Below are 18,460 nucleotides of genomic sequence, written 5' to 3'. Positions count from 1 at the left end.
AGTCAAGTCAAATTGATGAATTTATTCCAAAAATTGTAGGTGATGAAGATGTAGTGAGGTTGTTTGTATGGGCTGTTAGGTCATGTGTGACAGCTTGGCTGAGAAAAGACGTTGCCATGCGCCTGTACTCATCTTCCAATCTATGATGATGATGATGGCCATCTGGGTTGCTGGAGCTCAGTCTATAATATCCATGTACCTGGACACTATAATAATAGCATTACTGATGAGCGTGTCTATTATATTCATCCCGATGTTAGCAGGCCTAACGGCTATGATTATATTGCTCATCGTATCGTCAGGGACCACAGAAAAAATGTGATATTTTGGCCCTCATCTCTGATACCTTGATGTCACTGATAGACTTATCAACGCCGAGTCATCTGAATTTTACAGTTGTTTCTCTCTTTTTTTGATATACTTTATGAATCTTGGATACATGAGCCTTAATGACATCTGCGGTGTCAACCTGAGCATAGGGATCACTTACAAGCGAGTCATTCCTAGATCATATGCCGCCTGTTAGTCACATGCAATTGTGTAATATCACATGTCCTGAATACCTCCTATAATTAATTCATTAACGTTTCCCATCATCTCCACCCTTCTCTTCTTCGTTTACTCTCTGTGTGCCTTACTGAGTGTGTGTGTAGACATCCCCGTCACCTCAGCATCTGGCACATCCTTGTTTTAGGGCCTTGTAGCTTCAGCCGTGGCCCATTCATCCTATCAGCCTGGATAACTGCATGCTATTTTGGACTAACACCAGCTACCTAATTTTAGTTAATTCTTTCGCGCTCATCTTGATGTACACTTAATTAAATTTGGACTTTTACCTCCGCTTACAGTAAGTTTCCACTAATTAGCTTTAAGAACATTGACAAACCTTAATATCACCCAATAAAATATAGACCTTGCCAACAATTGTTCCTTTAGCTGGACTTTAAAACGCTGACGGATATGATAAGAAGCATTTATTGTCACTGTTTACAGGGTGCAGTGAAATTGCAGGTGCTCTGACAGTGACATTACAAAACACATGCATGCATACATCCATACATAGGCTATGCCCAATCATACACACGATCATTTTCAGCCTGTCACAAAACCATATAGCATAAGGGGATAAAAAAACAAAACAGAAAAGGCAGGCTATGATAGGGCGGTTTTTTGTGTACAATATGTAAATGAGGAGCAAAATCGTGGCCTTGAATATTATTCTATATTTAGACAAGGAGAAAAGGAAAGTAAACAGACATTTTTGAGGAAGTCAAGACTGCAGTTAAAAGTGCTTAAAAGTTAGAAATACTTTGATGCTTGGCTATTTACTGACTGGATGTCCTGTTTGGGCTAACTGTGCTGGTAGTTAAAGCCAGGCTCTCTTAAAGCATAGTGAAGTAGTAACTGCTTGGTTTAGTTCTATTCTTAGATGTCACAAATCATCAATCTGAGCCAAAATAAACCAAGAGATTGTTTGTCTGAAGAACAGCTTCTTTCCTTTCTTTTCTCCGTGTTTGAATAAAATTGCAAGACAATTAGTTTTTCTACCCTACCACCACCACCACCACCACCACCACCACACAAAAAAAGAGGATGGCATAGAATGTAGTGGACTTTTGTCTTTGCTTATTATAAGTTTCCACTAATTAGCTTTAAGAACATAGACAAACCTTAATATCACCCAATAAAATATGGACCTTGCCAACAATTGTTCCTTTAGCTGGATTTTAAAACGCTGACGGATATGTTAAGAAGCATTTATTGTCACTATTTACAGGGTGCAGTGAAATTGACGACATTGATACTCGCCTAATAAAATATGGACTTTGCCTCCAATTTGCTCCACTAACTGGATTTATGGACGGTGAGAGAGATGTCACTGCGCACAGGGTTGCAGCAACATTACAAAACACATTGTTGCGTATGTATGGATACATGCAGTCAGGTGCATGATCACTTAAACAAAACTATACAGCCAAAGAAAAGAAAAAACAGTCAAGACAGGATGACATGAGGCGTTTGCATGTTTAATGTATAAATAAGGCGCAACAGCGTGGCTATGCATACATAGATAATTTCCATATGATACATAATTTTTTTTTTTTTCTTCTTGTTTGACTAAAATAGAAAGAATATTCCACTACCAACACTACCACCAACATTACAACCAGCACAAAAAAAGATGACATAGAATTCATGTGATCCAACTGTAGCCTTTCTAAAACATCAAAGAAAAAGCTTTACTTCTTCCTCATCTAAATGGATATTGATCTATTCACGCTTTTTACAAGCTTTGGACAACTTAATCAATAATCAAATCAATTCTCATATGGAGAAAACATTGCTGACAGGAATAGCCTGTGTTGGGTCTGAGTAACAGAGACCAATGATTTCTCTAAATGTGAAAATCCTTCATTTAGTTGACTATTTTCCAGCTCGAGCATTGATGGTGTCTAGTAACTGACAGAGAGCTGCACATGCCTGTATTCATCTTCCTAGGTGTCAGCTATTGTGTGGCTGTAATGGTCACATGGATTAATGGGGTTTGGTTTAGAAGCAGAACAAGAACCAGAAGCGCCAGTCTATTAATTATAGATGGTAACCAGGAAAACAAGGCAGCTTTGCTGCTGTTACTAAAAGCCTCACTTTAGTCTTTTACACTTGGGGAGCCTGGGTGAGCTCTGGCAGCAGACCTTAACTGAAGGTTTGTCGATGGTGCTTAAAAAGGGAGTGGTTTTGTTCTTTATTTTTAATCATATGTTGTGATCTTTTACCTTTTACTCACTGGCAGTGTTATTGATTCAGAGACATACGCAGAAGTTTCACATTCTGTGGTCAGTGATGCATCAGTGAGCTTACACATAAGTATAAATTGAACATCTGAAACAATGACACAATGATACAGTTCGAATTAAGTTTCCCCAACAGAAGAACATTTTGAATGGCTTTAATCTCTTGGACCTACGTGCCTACCTAAAATAAGTTGATAATAATATGATACAGACAAGTTTGAATGATAAATCAACAATCAGACATACAAAATGCTGTTACCTGGTGTGTATACTCTGAGTATTAAAAACTGTCGGGTTCATATTTTAATGTTAGTGTTGATTTGATCAACTGTGACCACACTCTCCACATTGTAGTCTGAACTTCCCTTAGCTTTGACCACATTTTTAAGATTTGAACAATGAAAATGCAGTTCTCGGAATGTTTTTCTGTGAAACAGCTGCTACATTCTACACAAATAATCCAAGAAAATACTTAGGAGTAGCTTTACTTTTGCAGTTGTTTTCTCCCAGCATGCAATGTGTGTTTAATAAGTTAAACAACAAAATCCTGTACTATTAAGCAACACGTATGACCATCTTTCCAACCCTTGATAAATCATTTTGGGCTGCCACACATTTTAATATGAACTGAAAAGTAAATCAGAATAGTTCAGAGTATAGAGAGGAAATTTCACAATTAAAAAGGGCAAGAGGGTTAGGAGGGGAAATGGAGAGGGGAGGATGAAAGAGCTGAACTGAGCTCATTTCCTTCTGCTGGTTTGCACATTGGGGAACCCATCCAGAGCACCTGAACAGGGCTTCCTATGATACTCAGGTGGCTTTAGTGCACCATGCCCCAATTTCACAGCTTACTCTGTCTCTCTCTTTGCCGCTCTCTGTGCACTTTCTCCCTCCCTCAGTTTCTCTGTCTGCATGTACTCATATGCACTGATACCACATCCTCTATGTTGTCCCTGACCATGGATGCTGACTGACGCAGACTGGGGATGCAGGGCACAGATGGGCCTGATAGAAGCAGTTTATTTAATTAAAACATGTGAGGATCCCACTGGAGCGAGCGCTAGGGAAGACACAGCCTCTATTTATAGGTCTGAACACTGACGCGCACACACACCTCCATATCCAGGGAGAGCAAGGAAGACAAGAAACCAGGTGCCTCTCTTTGACACTGGAGACCCTGTTTACCCTTCCATCAATATGGAAAAGTGCAGGCGAAACTCCTTATGTAATGACATTTCCATTTTACCTTGTACCTGATTCAAATCTAGGTGTGCCCTGATGATAGTACACACCTTGACAGTGTGTGTCATTCATGTTTTTTTTTATAATGTAATAATAAGGTATACTTTATTGATCCCTGTAGGGAAATTACTCCTCTGCATTTAACCCATTCATCCAGTGAAGCAGTGGGCAGCCACCAATACAGCGCCTGGGGAGCAGTGTGTAGGGACGGTACCTTGCTCAGGGGTATCTCAGGGTAGCCGTTCAGTGGAGTTGAACCCCTGATCATAGGGCAACCACTCTACCTACTGAACTATTCCTGCCCCTGCAATTTTTAAATTGACTACTACAAAGCAAACACACACTCAAGCTATGTGGTTACCACACATCCTCTCGGTTGCACAAGAAATATTTGTCTTGCCCTAACTAACTATTTAGAATTTCTAAATGTAGACTGTCAAATCTGATTTGAATTTGCTAAAATAATCTATAAAAAATATGTTTTTTTTGTTTTCTTTTGTTTGTTTGTTTTGTTTTTTTTAGCAATATCTGCAGGATTAATCTTTTCTTTCACCAAAACATGCTTCAGAAATCATAAAAGTTTTTTTTTTAAAAAACTCATAGAAACTCATAAAAGAAGTCATGAATTAGGTGTGAATCGTGAATCATATCTTTTGCAATCTAACTCCAATCGCAGTGTCATCCCTTGTTCGCTTTGCAGTAGTACTATAGTATGAGAAATATATGCTGATGGCATTCTCCCCACCCTGTCTCAAGAAATTACTTGCAGAAGGACCACGTTCTGAATTTTTGCTTGGCATTGTGCCCTTTCATCACTTTACGGGCAGAGCCATCAGGGCAGTTCTATGTTGTCATGCTGCTTGCAGTGTGTTTCTGAGAAAGCTGTTTCCCCAGAGCAGTTTCCATTTCCTCTGGCCACGCCCACTATGTGTTGCGAACTTGCTTGATTCACTTATGTGCATCTATTTGTTTGTGCAGCCACTTACTGCCTGAAAAAGTTTCCAACTTAAGTTTCTACCTTACTTCGGGATCATTTGAATCCTAATTTGAGTAAAAAATTACTTCTGAGGTGGGAAGGTTTACGGGAGGAAGACTCTTATAATGATAAGACAGATAATATTTTTAAATTTGCAGTTTGGAATTTCTAGGGAAGCCCACATTAGGTCTGCATAGTACATGTTTGTAACAACAACATGTTCAATGCAGCCCTGTTACTCTAGTCTGAATGGGGTAAATCATTAATTTTGTCAAGGTGCATTACACTTTAGTTCATTATGCTTAATGGATTTGTTAAATTGGTACTTTGACTAAGAACAAACAGGCGGTTGATGAGCATTTTAAGTACCACTAGAAGAATTAAAATCCAAATAAGTACTAGTTGTAGTAAAACTGCCTCTGTTAAGTCTTGTATTGTTGGTGTTTATACTCAGAGTTTAAAAGCATGGCTGATGGTAACCACAGAACTAAAAATTGGCTGTACTCCAGTAGAGATCCACTTGTAATAATAATGGTGTCTGTGCACTGCAGTGTTAAGTGAGTGTGTATGCGCGTGTGTATTTAAGTGCAAGTGAGTAGAGTTGTCTGTGGAAAATGCGGCCTGTTGTGTGTCATAATACTTGGAGCCCATTTGTGCTTGATGGATCGGTTACTTCTGTGCTGATGCTGGTGTCTCAATGTTAATGCCTGTGCTTCTCTGGCACTCTTAAAGCAATTTATCCTGGTCCTAGAGGTCCAGTGTAGTACTATTCTTACTCCCTCTAACACCTTCCTGCTACATGAAGTTGCTGGAATTAGCCAGCAACCTCAGGCTAATTTCCAGAAGCTAGAGAGAGCCAGGGTGAAATATTAACTGTGTGCCAAGCTGCCTCAGGTGGATTTCATTGTGAATAGACAAGCGTGCTGAATAGGGATTAATTATGTAGCTTTAACTTTTGTGACTCTCTTTAGACAGTTGCAAATGGACGTCTCTGATTTAATAGTAAGTAGAAAACTGTATGAAATCTAAACACACACACAAAGTTGAATGCCTGAGCGTCCAGACACTAAAATTCCTCTACTTTGGTGTTTGACATTTTCACTGCAGTTGCCATGGTTCCCTCAGGACTTGTTCCCATCCAGGACTGACTAGTTTTTATTGTCACAGGAACCAAAGAGACAGACCATCCTGCTTCCCATGATGGTCTGTATGATGACAAATCCTCATTGATACAGCCATTATAGTAATTTGGGATTTTTTTGATAGAGACATCTCTTTTGGATTGAGATTGTATAGATAGGACCTCTCAGTAAACTTCAATAGAACTAGTATAAATAAAACAAAGTAACCCTGATGACTCAGAAGAGCGCTTGCCTTGCCTTTCAATAAACACATATAAATTGTTATTTCTGCTTCAGTGTAGACCCTTTTCATATGTGTAAATGCATGTGGATGTGACTTAAAACTCTGCCACTGCAGGAAGCAGTAAACAAGATTAAATTGATTAAACTGTAAGCACAGTGAAGAAATTAAAATATCCTGATACATGTTTATTGTGTGATATTCTTTACATGGCATGTTTGAGTGAAGTTTTCAATATATAATAAATATAAATATACTGACAATCAGTGTCCAGCCTACTACTGGTCATTCCTGATCTTTCTAATTTCCTTTATCGATAAATACAACTTTTACATACGGGTTGCAGACAGTAGTGTGAAAATACCAGTCATCAGTTCCAGATATGTCACCAGATATTCTACTAAGATATTCATGTACACCTCTCTAGGACTTACAGAGAATAGGCAAAGTGGAGTAACTTGTGAAGTAGAGTAATGGTTTGGTAGAAATTGATGATTATTAACTGGCACAATCTACCTGAGTATTGCTGTTGTTGTTGTTCTTTAATGAACACAGAGCTAGCATCATCTAATGACACAATAACGGCCATGTATGCTTAAAACACATTTTTATTTCCTGGCTTTTAATACAGCATGAGAGTTATTTGTTAATTCATATTTGGTGTTTGCTATCAATACAAGTACCAAAGTACTTGACAGCACTTTTGTCAATGCTCCTGTTGTAATTAAATGCACTATAAATGATAATGTACAAGCTCATTTAATTTTAGACAGGTTGACTAAATGTGAGAATGAGTTCCCTGTGATTAAATAAGCAACTGGAAGGGATAGCTCAATAGGTAGACTGGTGGCCCCATGACCGGAAGGTCCGGAGTTCGAATCCACTGAATGGCTACCCTGAGGTATCCTTGAGGTAGGTACCGTCCCTACACACTGCTCCCCGGGCGCCCAATGGCTGCCCACTGCTTCACTGAGTGAATGGGTTAAATGCAGAGAGGAATTTCCCCACGGGGATCAATAAAGTATACATTTATTTTATTTTTTTATTGTTATTTTTTTATCACCAGATCTCGATCCAAAAGAGTGTGTTTGGGATGTGGAGGAACAAAAGATTAGTAACTTGAAGGTGCTGCCCACAGATCTGCAACATCTGTGTAGTGCTATCATGTCATCGTGGATCAGAATCTCAGAGGAATGGTTCAAGCACTTTGATTTTGATAGAGGTCACAAAGAATAAAGGTGAGGGTCTATTTGATAGTAGTAGAGAGAATCTAATACTGAAGTGAAAAGTGCTGAACAGTTCACTTAATCTCAGCAGTGTTGGTTTAATAAATTATGATAAAGAATCTAAACTCTGATTTACTCAAATTTAAAATGTCCTTCTCATTTTATTTTATTGGTTTGTTCTTGTTTTTTTTACTTGTAGCTTCTTTGAGATACAAGTAGAAGGGCATAGCAAGCACAGTCATATGCTCAATCATTTTTCTGTAAAATGACTCCTTAGCTGCCTGGATATTTGATCAACAGATAGCTAGTGGAGGTGACCGTTGGTATACCACTGCTTACACCTTGATTATAGTCTGTTATGGACACGGACAGCTAGAGACAGTACAGCAGAGTAGTCATTCCTCTTAAACCTTGATTATACTCTGTTGCGGACAGTTGGAGACAGACACAGAAAGTAGTCATTCCTGATATTCTTCTTTGACGTCTGGGACTGCATCTGGGACACATGCACAGTTGATGTATTGTAATGTAAAATCCCTGGGGTGGAGTTCAAGCATTCTCAAAAAATTAGCAGGCACATGTCCATACGGACCTTCGCACTCAGTGTATGATGACAAAGTTTCAGTTGCTCAGACCCTAACGGACTCTCAGAAACAACAAAGTATAATTAAGGCCTTAGCTGGAGGGCAGTGAGTTATTTTAGAGGCTTACTGAGGGTCTTGTGTTGGGGCACTAATCATTTATGTAACCTAATCATCTGGGGGAGAATCCCAGTCTTTGTTGACCTGGTCTGAGCCTCCCTTTGTTTTTGAGACGGTTACCGTGGTTACTTTTGGTCAAATGTTTGAGGGCAGTCAAACATGCGGGTGAGGCATAATCCAAATGCACACAGTGTGTTGATGAGTGACGCACTGCTGATTCTAGGGGATCATTATTGCAGGGCCAGCATTGGTTTTAAACTTTGCTCGCAAAAGCCATTTACTGAAAGCAAATATTCGCTGTCTAAGCTTTACATGAAAACATAGTGGAAATTCCAGTTTTGTTTCATGGAGACATTAAACTGTAAAGTTTTGCTCATCTACCATTATTTGCTTTAAGCATATTCTATTTGGACTAGTTTCTATACCTTGACATAAAATAAAGGTGAGGTAAAAGTAATGATAGAGTCACAGCAAGCTGTCCAGTTCTATCCTTAAACAGTAGTTCTGCTTCATGCTGTGGGTGCTCTTGGCCACAACAGATTACTGGATTCAGTGGCTGCGCGTAATTATTGGAAAAATCTGCTTACTTTTGCTAAATGAATCACCTGACTGACACATGACACTGACAAATGCTTGTGTCATATAAGTGTACATGAAAATGTCTGCCAGTATGAAGTGCAACCTTTGCAACCTTGTAGCAAATCTGGTCACCCCTGATCAAAGAATGTGGGAGAAAGGCTGATTATTTACCCAATATGGACTTACAAGTAACTTTTGACTGAAATCGTCAGCATTGCCAAGTGTACCTGTAGCCATAGCTGTTTTACAGCCACTGTGCTGATTAAAAAAAATAAAATAAAAATAAAGAGTGATTATTAATGTGTGTCTGCAACAGATATCACTGTAACCAGAACTATATTTATTAGGGGGATTTAACCGTCAAGATTCCAATTCATTCACTTCATGCGCGATCTAAAAATTTATGATAAAATAATAAAATTGAATATTGTCAAAGGACAGCTTCACATCATGTCATACAAAACCACATTTCTGGCCATTACTCAATACCTTAAAGCAGGAACTGAAAAGTAGGCAAAGGTGTAAAGCTGCAGTGTTCAGTAATATTGTTTGCTACTTGGATTTTGGAGTGATTTGCATTTTATAAATAAAAGGTTGTAATGATTTTAGAGATAAACCATTTCATCTTTTTCCTGTTCGGGTATCTGTTTATATCAAATAACAGTCCAGTAACAGTATTAAATTATTAAGCTGTTTTCCTCGTTGTGAGATCTTGGAGTCATCTTTCACATGTAAGGCAACACAAGGCGCAGCTTAAACACTGCTTTTCTATCTTTAGAAGATAAACATAATTCATACATAAATATAAATGTAATGAATTGGTATTTCTTGGTTTAAATAACCCATGACTTTAGGCTCAAAGGTGATAAAATTCTCTTTTATTTTTTATTATTATTATTATGTTTATTATTATTATTACCGGTATTATTATTTAAATGAAAAAATGCCTCAGCATTAATCATCTGTTTAATCTGCTGTAGGTGCAAAGTGAGTCAGTACAGCTGCACCTGTTTGTCTGTTTATCCAGCACCACTTCCTTCTTCCCCATTCATTTGGCTCAGACACGGGAACAGTAGGGGAAATACAAAAGATTTCGTTTTTTTTTATCTTTGCAGGGTTCCAGCTGAACAATGAAATGTTCTCATGAAGTTAAGTAGAAATGCATGGCTGAGTAAAGAGAATTGTTATTTCCATATGCATCATTTGCATTAAAACAGAAGTACTATTATTCTCATGAAATATTAAATGTATGAAATGCAGCTCCAAAGCCTTAGCAGTTTTTTTTAATGTTATCTAATTAATGCATACATACACATGCATGCAGTATAAAATAGCACAGACATACATTATTTATTCCATATTATTAACTTGGAATATCATCTCATATGTTTTCCAAAATCATTACACAGTTTATGTTGCAGCTAAGCAGATAGAGTTTTTAATTTAGCATTGATGTGATTAACCATAATATCGAAGAGTGTCTCAGATGTGGGCATTGAAACCTCGGTGCTGTGCACAGTTGATGTATTTTGAAGGATTTTGAATGGTAGCTCTAGCGTGCCTTGTAGATAGTTGAATGTGTATATCACAAGGAAAGGTTGCGTTATTCTGCATCTTGTTCCACTATATGTCACTACTACTATTGTGCAGCGTGCAGCATTTGCTTGCCGCTCTGGCCCATTGCTCAGTCAACAGGAGTACCTCCAGCTGTGAAGAGACTTCAGCTTTGTGGTGGGGGAGATTGGTAGGAAAATATCAAGCAGCAGGAAATGTGCAGTACAGTGTATGTTTGGGGGTTGGGGACCATGTGTACCTGTCTGTGCATGTCCTTTGTTTGCCCATTATTAAGAGCCACTGCAATAACACAGGAATGCAATGGACAACCGCCAAATATAAAAGCAGGAGGAAAGGGGTGAGATGAAGCTGTGGGTGTACCGGAGGAATGAAGCAATGCCCTGTCTTAGCAACACTGCAACTGTCTTGCATATTGTGACTTGACAAGAGTTGAAGAGCAGTTTTTTCGTCATACAGATCGGAAGGTCAATTGGTTCTACCAAGGTTAGATGTGCAAAATAAGTAAACTCTACAATTTCAGATTTTGTGAAATGAAGAGGCAAGAAAGGAAGTTGCAGGTCGGGTTAGCTGGTGAAATACAAGAGAAAAACAGAAGCATCTGGCAAAAGACCAAAAGCTACGTGAGAAGAACCCAGTCATGTTGAGCTGGTTTAATGATCTGCATAGTTGTATTTGGCAGGAACTGCTTTGTTGTTCACAAAACAGGCACTTGAGATATTCTTGGCATACTACAGTAGAAAAAAAGTGCAGGAGAAAGGAGGAGAAGGGCGCTCTCCAACTGGGGGCAGACTTGCTTCAGAGGGCTAACAGCAACTGGAAATAAAACATGCTCTAAAATGATAAAACTTCGATTTTTATTGCTCCTAATCTGTGTCCTGGCACTTAAACTTCAGTCCGAATGCTGAATATTCCATTTTGTTATGCTGGGAATAACATAAAGAAATTCTGTAAACTGTGGCCTACAGTATATATTTGTTATTTTTAATGAAGTTGTGCTTTTAATAGTTGTGCATCCTTATTATTATTATTTTTTATTTAGGCATCGAGCAGTTCTGAAACACTATAAAACTGTGAACGGCTCTCATAGAAATCCACCTATAGTTGGGCACAGGCTTCCCTGTAGCTAGCAATGAAGTCACCAATTTACTTTAGAGCTAAAAATAAAACTGCCTATCAGGAGAACCAGAACATTTCCTGGTGGCTCTAGGGTTTTCTGCACGAACAGTCAGCTTGTCCAGCAATAATAAAACAGCTTTCAGAATCCCGGCATCAGGCAGACTTTCTCACTTTTGTTGCAGTTGTGCGCCTGTTAGATAAACAAGGAGCTGAATTTGTTGTAAAGCTTGATAAACCAGAGGAGGGCTGCAGATTCGAGGTGATTATTCTCAAGATGTTTATCACTACAAGCAGTGCAGTTCATGTGGGTACACTTAACACTTTAATACTTAAATAAAAGTATGTTTATTAAACCGTGCAACAAGCAATGGTTTGTTTATTTGTTGTTTTTTAATGGAGGTGGTTAAGTACTGTCATCAACAGCAGCAGATGACTCTCTGGTATAACATCAGTTATAATACATATGAGCTCTTTATTTCCTTTTTGTAACTGACCTGAAGAGGAACCATAGGTTTTCCTTCACTTCTCACTTCTCAGTGATTTCATTGTTCCTCATGTCATGTTGCCACCCTGTGATCACACACCCAGTCATTTCTTTCATTCTGATCTGAACTCTTTTCGGACAAAATCTTGGACCATTTATAAACAAACATTTCCCATAGTCATGACTGAGTGAACAAACTGGGAAATAACCTTCTGTTTCATCCTGCCTGCTCTTATCACTTACAAAAATGTCCCATTAGGATGAGAATGTGAGCGCGCACTAGTAAGGGAGAATCTCTCTCCATCTTGAGCTAACACCCATATGTATCAACAATCTGTCCATCTCCCTCTTTTCCTCTCTCAGTCCTTCCTTTAGATCTGTTTTCCAGTATTTGCCAGCAGCAGGGTGAAAACAAGGGGTCCTGGCACCACTGTGTCGTTTATGTAATTCTCACTGCCACTTCTGGTCCCCCATGCTTCTCTGCCATGTAGTGGCTCAGCAGACATAACGAGTCAGGGGGGGTTCAGACATGCAGACAAAAAGGCTTATATGAGCATGTTCACATTCACAGACACACACACAGACACACACACATATCCATACATTTGGGAGAACAGAACAGATGGAGGGACAGAATGGCTAGTGCAAAACCAATAATGAACTCAAACTGCACCTCATGTTGTCCCTGCTGGCATGTGTTAGTGTATACTGTGTCTGAGCATGATTACATTATGTGGCTTTTTTTTTTTTTTTTTTTTTAAATAGACAGCGATAATTTTTCCATTACAGTTACACTTTATGTACAGTCAATTCCTACATCTATAAAATATTCTATTCTACATTTCATACATATAATATAGTATGCCTGTTTCCTGCAGTCTTTCAAGAAGTGTGTTTCTTCTTCCAGCCACAAAGTTTCAGGCATTTATGTCCCCTCCATCTTTGCAAATTGCTGGTTAGTTTCTTTAGCACAAACAGAGCTGACGCTAAACAGATATGAGATGTTTTGCAAACTTTGGAATACAACAGGCATTTCCAAAGAGTGGTTCTAAAGCCCCAGTAACGTTCACGTATCACGTCTTAATCGAAAAATGCTACATCCAAAATGTCCAAGTTAAAAAAAAAAACACTGTTTGCATGACCCACCTTAAATCCATTTTCAGAATTATAGTGATCGTATAAATATAGTTGGTGACTAACGAGGGAAGTTCAAAGCAACCTTAGAACCTATCGGTCAAGAATGAGGCAGTCTCTGTAAGAAGGTTTGAGTTTCAAAAAATTCAAATACAAATTCAAATCTCTTAAAACATTCACATTTAAAGCTCTTTAAATTAGAAAGTGAATAGGAAGGGAGTTCCTTTTTAAAACTGGTGTTTTCCCCATTTTTACTCTGCTTCCTGTGCTCACAGTCATTGAGCATATGAATCATTGATCAGTATTCACCTCCAATTTTAGATCAATAAAAAAACAAAATATAATGGTAAAAATTTTGCTAGCGAGTATAAATCCACTCTTACGTCTAATCTCTCTAGGTATTCCCATTTGTTCTTATCTGAAAAAACTGAATGTAGGATTTTTGTTTCTCGTATGCTCATATCTGCTCATAATGAATGAATAACTTAACCTTTGATTATGTAACTATTCTAATGTCTGATATCCCAGAAGTATGAAAAATAAAAAATAAAATGGCAAAATGTAAATACAAGCATGTTATGGGAAGAGCCAGGAAAAGGACCATGATCATTAACAGGAGGGAAGTTAACTTCCTCCTTGAGGTCAATTCAGATTTAGACTTTTTTTTTTCTCTTATTTCTTTTTCCTTTGTCGACATGCAGTATAGGGATTTCAGAGCGCACTGCTTTCACTTCTGATGCAAGTCACACACAGTATGAAACTGATATTTTCACTGACAGTAACGGTGACATAACAAAAGAGTAGTTTACTTTTCCAGACATCCCTCCATAGCAGGCATTTACCACCAGCAGAGATATTGTGGAGGGGGAGGCAGCATTTCAGAGATACTGTGGATAACAATGATTGATTGAATTCAGTTGTTACAAGAGGAGGTTAGAAGCTTTTAGAAGGCAAGGGGGTGGTTCCCACGTCCCTGGGAAGTGGGCACACAGCCATGAACATAAGTACTGACGTCATTTAATTTACGGCAAAAGAGTACTGATCTTGTCAAAAAAAAAAAAAAAAAAGGCGTTGAGTGCACTAAGAATGTAGCCTTTAAGGCATTTTTCTTTTTTTGGGAGCAGGTCTGCATTCCTGTGCACATGACGAGCATTCTGGTCAGTGCACGCATGATGGTTTTCCTGTGATTTTATTTTTATTTGGAGTTGGTCTAGATGTAATGTGAAACAGACTGTGTGTGTGTGTGTGTGTGTGTGTGTGTGTGTGTGTGTGTGTGTGTGTGTGTGTGTGTGTGTGTGTGTGTGTGTGTGTGTGCGCGTGCAGGGGAGCTGTAAGTTTAGTGGAAGCTTCCTGATCTAGTTATGACGAAGTGTAACGTAGCCGTAACTAGCACAGCTGGCATTCCCTTTGTTCTTGTTGGTATGTTTTAGATTCTCTGAGCAAAATCACATTTTCATTTGCGCAGTTGGTCAGATAAAAAACGAAAAAGATTGACCATTATTACTCTCTCTAACTTGCTTCTAATCCCTTTTTCCTGCCCTGGTGTCATGCATTAAGGAGACTGTCCAGACCCTGACAGCCGGATAGACTCTTGAGTGCAACAACAAGTCATAAATGAGTGAATGCGAGAGCCTGGTTTGCTAACTGTGAATATGACAAACCCAAGAAACAGATCTATCATATCCTTCCTGCTTCTATTACTACTAATAAAAATATTTAGCCAAAGTAACCAAAGTAAAGCACAGCAAAGACCCTTGGAGAATAATTGCACACTGCTGCTTGCATAACCTGAAGTTAACCATGATAACATAAATGTCATTGTAAGCACAACTGTTATAGAGACAGTACTTAATCAGTAAGTCAAACATTTATAAGTACCAGAGCTGTGCAGGCATGTTTTGGAGCACTTCACTGAGGCGTGGCTCAGCTGGTAAACCTTTAGTACAGCACTAAAAAAACAAAGTTTGCCGTTGTTTTGCAACCTTTGTGCAACTCTGAAATGCCCCATCAACAACTCATTAGTTACAAAAGCACATTCAGTGTGTGTGTTTGTGTGTACATGTTTAGGCATCTTTGTAATGCCGGAAATTTGGCGTGCCACTATAGTTGTGGGGATGAGCAGTGACTTATGGGGACAAAATGCCCATCCACATGGGTTTGAAGACATTTTTGAGACTCAAAATGTGGTTTTAGTGTCAGTTTGTCTGTATTATTAATGATAAAACAATAAAAGCAATACTGTGTGCAGGAAGCACCTGTCTTGATGTTTGATGTTCACACAGGCTTATTTGAAAAACTGTAATTGGAATTACAGATGGGGCTGATAAGTAGTTTGTTTCGTGAGATAATTATGCCCATTGTTTGGTGTTTGAATTTCTGTTTTGGCTTTTTTTTGTTTCAGGGTTTTTTGTTTTGTTTTTTTTGTTGCGGGGGGGGGGGGGGGGGGTCACACCTATCAATGGGTAAAGGGAGGGGGGAGGATGTAGAATGTTCTCTGTGGTAACACGGCATTGTTCATTTCACATGTGCGTGCATTTGTATGGGTTCACTGACTGAGGCATGGCTGTGGGTGGTGAGTGTCAATCCACTGTAGCTTATGTATTTCTCACCATCATTTGCAAACAGTCCAACAAGGTAATAACAAGTGTTTTCTTGGCGTGGCTCTGTAGGTGTCAGTGATATACAGCAGCATTAAAATGAACATTTTGAAAGTGACTATGGTGCATGCATGCAGAAAGCTTTTCTGGTCTGAGGTAAAAAAAAATAAAAAAAAAATGCCTTTCAGCTCTTATCGCCTAGCTAGCAGAACAGGAGAAATCACCTCCCACTGCTGAGCTGTATCAGTGTGCAGTTAATTGCCTTTTTAGAGGAAAAACAAAGGGGTATGTGCGTGTGTTTACTTTTTTTTTAGTTCTTTCCATTTTCTTTTTCGATTAACCTCTCTCGCACTACAATATGATGCAGGGTCGGTGCCTGGAATTGTCCCCATAAGCCTGCAATCCATCATTCAGCTCATTTACTTAAAATGAAAGCAACAAACGGACTTGACAGAAAGTGATACAAACCACATTACACAGAGACGGCAGCACAATTAGATGAAGAGGGAGATAGAGGAAATGACAGATAAGTGGGAAGAGGGAGTGATATGGAGAAAGAGACAAGGATAGGTGTGCTGTGCTTGGCGTGATGGCTGGATGTTCTCTGAGAGCTATAGAAGACAAGGTCATTCAAGGTTGCCTGTTGGGCTTGATGAGTTACAGTGAGTGGTGCTGATGGGATGAAGAGCTGGAAGGGTTTGGCTGGGGAGGGGGTCCTACGTGTCTCCATGTCTCATTTATATAGTTGTATATGCCGACACTGACACACTGACAAAGCTCTGTGGTGATACATGCCTCCTCTGTCCTGATATGTCCAGTGTTAATGGCCTTGTGTTGTAACCTGCTATGTTAGTTTCCTCTAAAGCCAAGGTCTCTCATGGCTATTGCATTTGTCACAGTTTATAGCCTTGCCTACCTCACCGTAAACCATTAATCCAGCCTCTAGAGTGCATGTTAGATGTGAGAGAAATTGTAAGCCCACTGCTCTGTATAGCACAAACCAGTGGGCACAGCAGATGACAGTGTTGACCTTTTTTATGTTGCTACATGGCTGTGTTTTAGTTTGTAATTTCAGTCAACCTGACCCTCTTTTTTATTTATTCATATGTATTGGGGCTGCCACAATTAGTCGACTAGTCACGATTACGTCGACTATTAAAATCGTCAACGACTAATTTAATAGTCGACGCATGGTTTGACGCTTTGTAAATAAGTAGTAGGATTTAAGAGTGTAATAACGGACTGAAACAGAAGATGGCAGCACTGCATGTACAAGGATGCCAGCTGCCGTTAAACCCTGAAGAAGAACAAGCTGTGTCCCAGAATTCATAGCTCAGCCCAGCTCAGTTGTCAACAATGGCGGCAGCTAGTTAGTTTTAATGTTACTGTTATTATTCTTTCTGGGTCACAAAATAAATTATTAACATATTTTCAGGCGAGAATGTAGCTGTGTAAACCTAAAATATCTGCTCAGTTTATCAAGACACCACATACTTTCAAAAGCACTCCGACGTTTTCGGAGATGTCTGTTACCCACCAGCTCGATAGCGAGCCGGGGTTCAATGCTAACTAGAGCCGGTGAGAACACCGGACTCCCGGCAAATCGTTTTCAAACCCACCACCGTCTTTCGCTACTCAGGTTAAACATGATATACAAGTCACTTAGATTTCTTAAAAATGTTATTGTTTGGCTTTTTTTAGTATTTTATTTGTTCCTGATTAAATCGGTTTGGCTGAGATTAAAGTTACAGTTTTTACACAGCTGAATAAACATCAAGCAGATTAAACTCCATTGAAACAATCTGCAAATGTCATTAAAATTTAATAAACTCTCATCTTGTCTTTATTTTTATTTAGCACATACCTTAAACACTTAAAGCTGTAAGCTAATGATAGTTATATAAGTGCAAATGCTGTATGTTTTACGTCCAATGGATGCATGATCTGATTAGTCGACTAATCCCAAAAATAATCGGTGACTAGTCGACTATATATATATATATATATATATATATATATATATATATATATATATATATATATATATATATATATATATAAATAACACCAAAGAAAAGACTTCTTGGCTTTGCTTTAATCTTCGTATGCTGCTGTTTGGTACAGTATGATAGGGTAGTTAATATATAATACACTCACGGTAAAATGAAAGTACACCCTTTTTCAATTCACCACTTTCAGGTTCTTAAATATCAGGGTATAATGATAATCTGGTACTCAACAGGTCTTTAAATGGCACATCTTTACTGCTTCCATAGAAATTAGGAGGGTTAGTACTAGCCCATTGCCAGTCTTCCCAGGAGTGTACAGATACCCAGGAAATTCATCCAAAGAGCTGGCCGTGAAAATCCAAAAGAAAACCCAGGAACAATATCTCAGATTCTAAAGGCTTCAGTTGGCATGTAAATGCTAGTTTACGAAGAGTACATTCATATTTCTTTAGTCTTGTTCTTTAGGTCTGACTTGGACAGGTTGCAGGGGAAAGATATTCTTTCTAAGTTCAAAGAATAATATGGCAGTATGGCTTAGGTTTACAAAGGACGTTTTTCCAGAAAGAAGTCTTGTGACTTGTAGAAAAACATCCTTTGGACACATGAGACCAAAGTGAGGATGTTTGGCTTTAATGCACAGCAACACATTTAGTGAAAGCTAAACACA

At 38.7% G+C, this 18,460-nt stretch overlaps 1 protein-coding gene and 1 long non-coding RNA gene across 2 annotated transcripts in view; both read left to right on the top strand.

The window, feature by feature from the left end:
* Positions 1-18,460, top strand: part of b4galt5 (UDP-Gal:betaGlcNAc beta 1,4- galactosyltransferase, polypeptide 5) — a 31,368-nt gene that overhangs the window by 761 nt on the left and 12,147 nt on the right. The window lies entirely within an intron of this gene.
* Positions 4-16,993, top strand: LOC146494661 (uncharacterized). Its single transcript, XR_014871689.1, has 2 exons — positions 4-12,241; positions 12,570-16,993. It is a non-coding gene; the product is annotated as an uncharacterized LOC146494661 (long non-coding RNA).

The sequence above is a fragment of the Neolamprologus multifasciatus genome, chromosome 20 (assembly GCF_963576455.1).
Source record: "Neolamprologus multifasciatus chromosome 20, fNeoMul1.2, whole genome shotgun sequence".
NCBI classification, from domain to species: domain Eukaryota; kingdom Metazoa; phylum Chordata; class Actinopteri; order Cichliformes; family Cichlidae; genus Neolamprologus; species Neolamprologus multifasciatus.
This window is presented reverse-complemented; position numbering and strand designations above follow the sequence as displayed.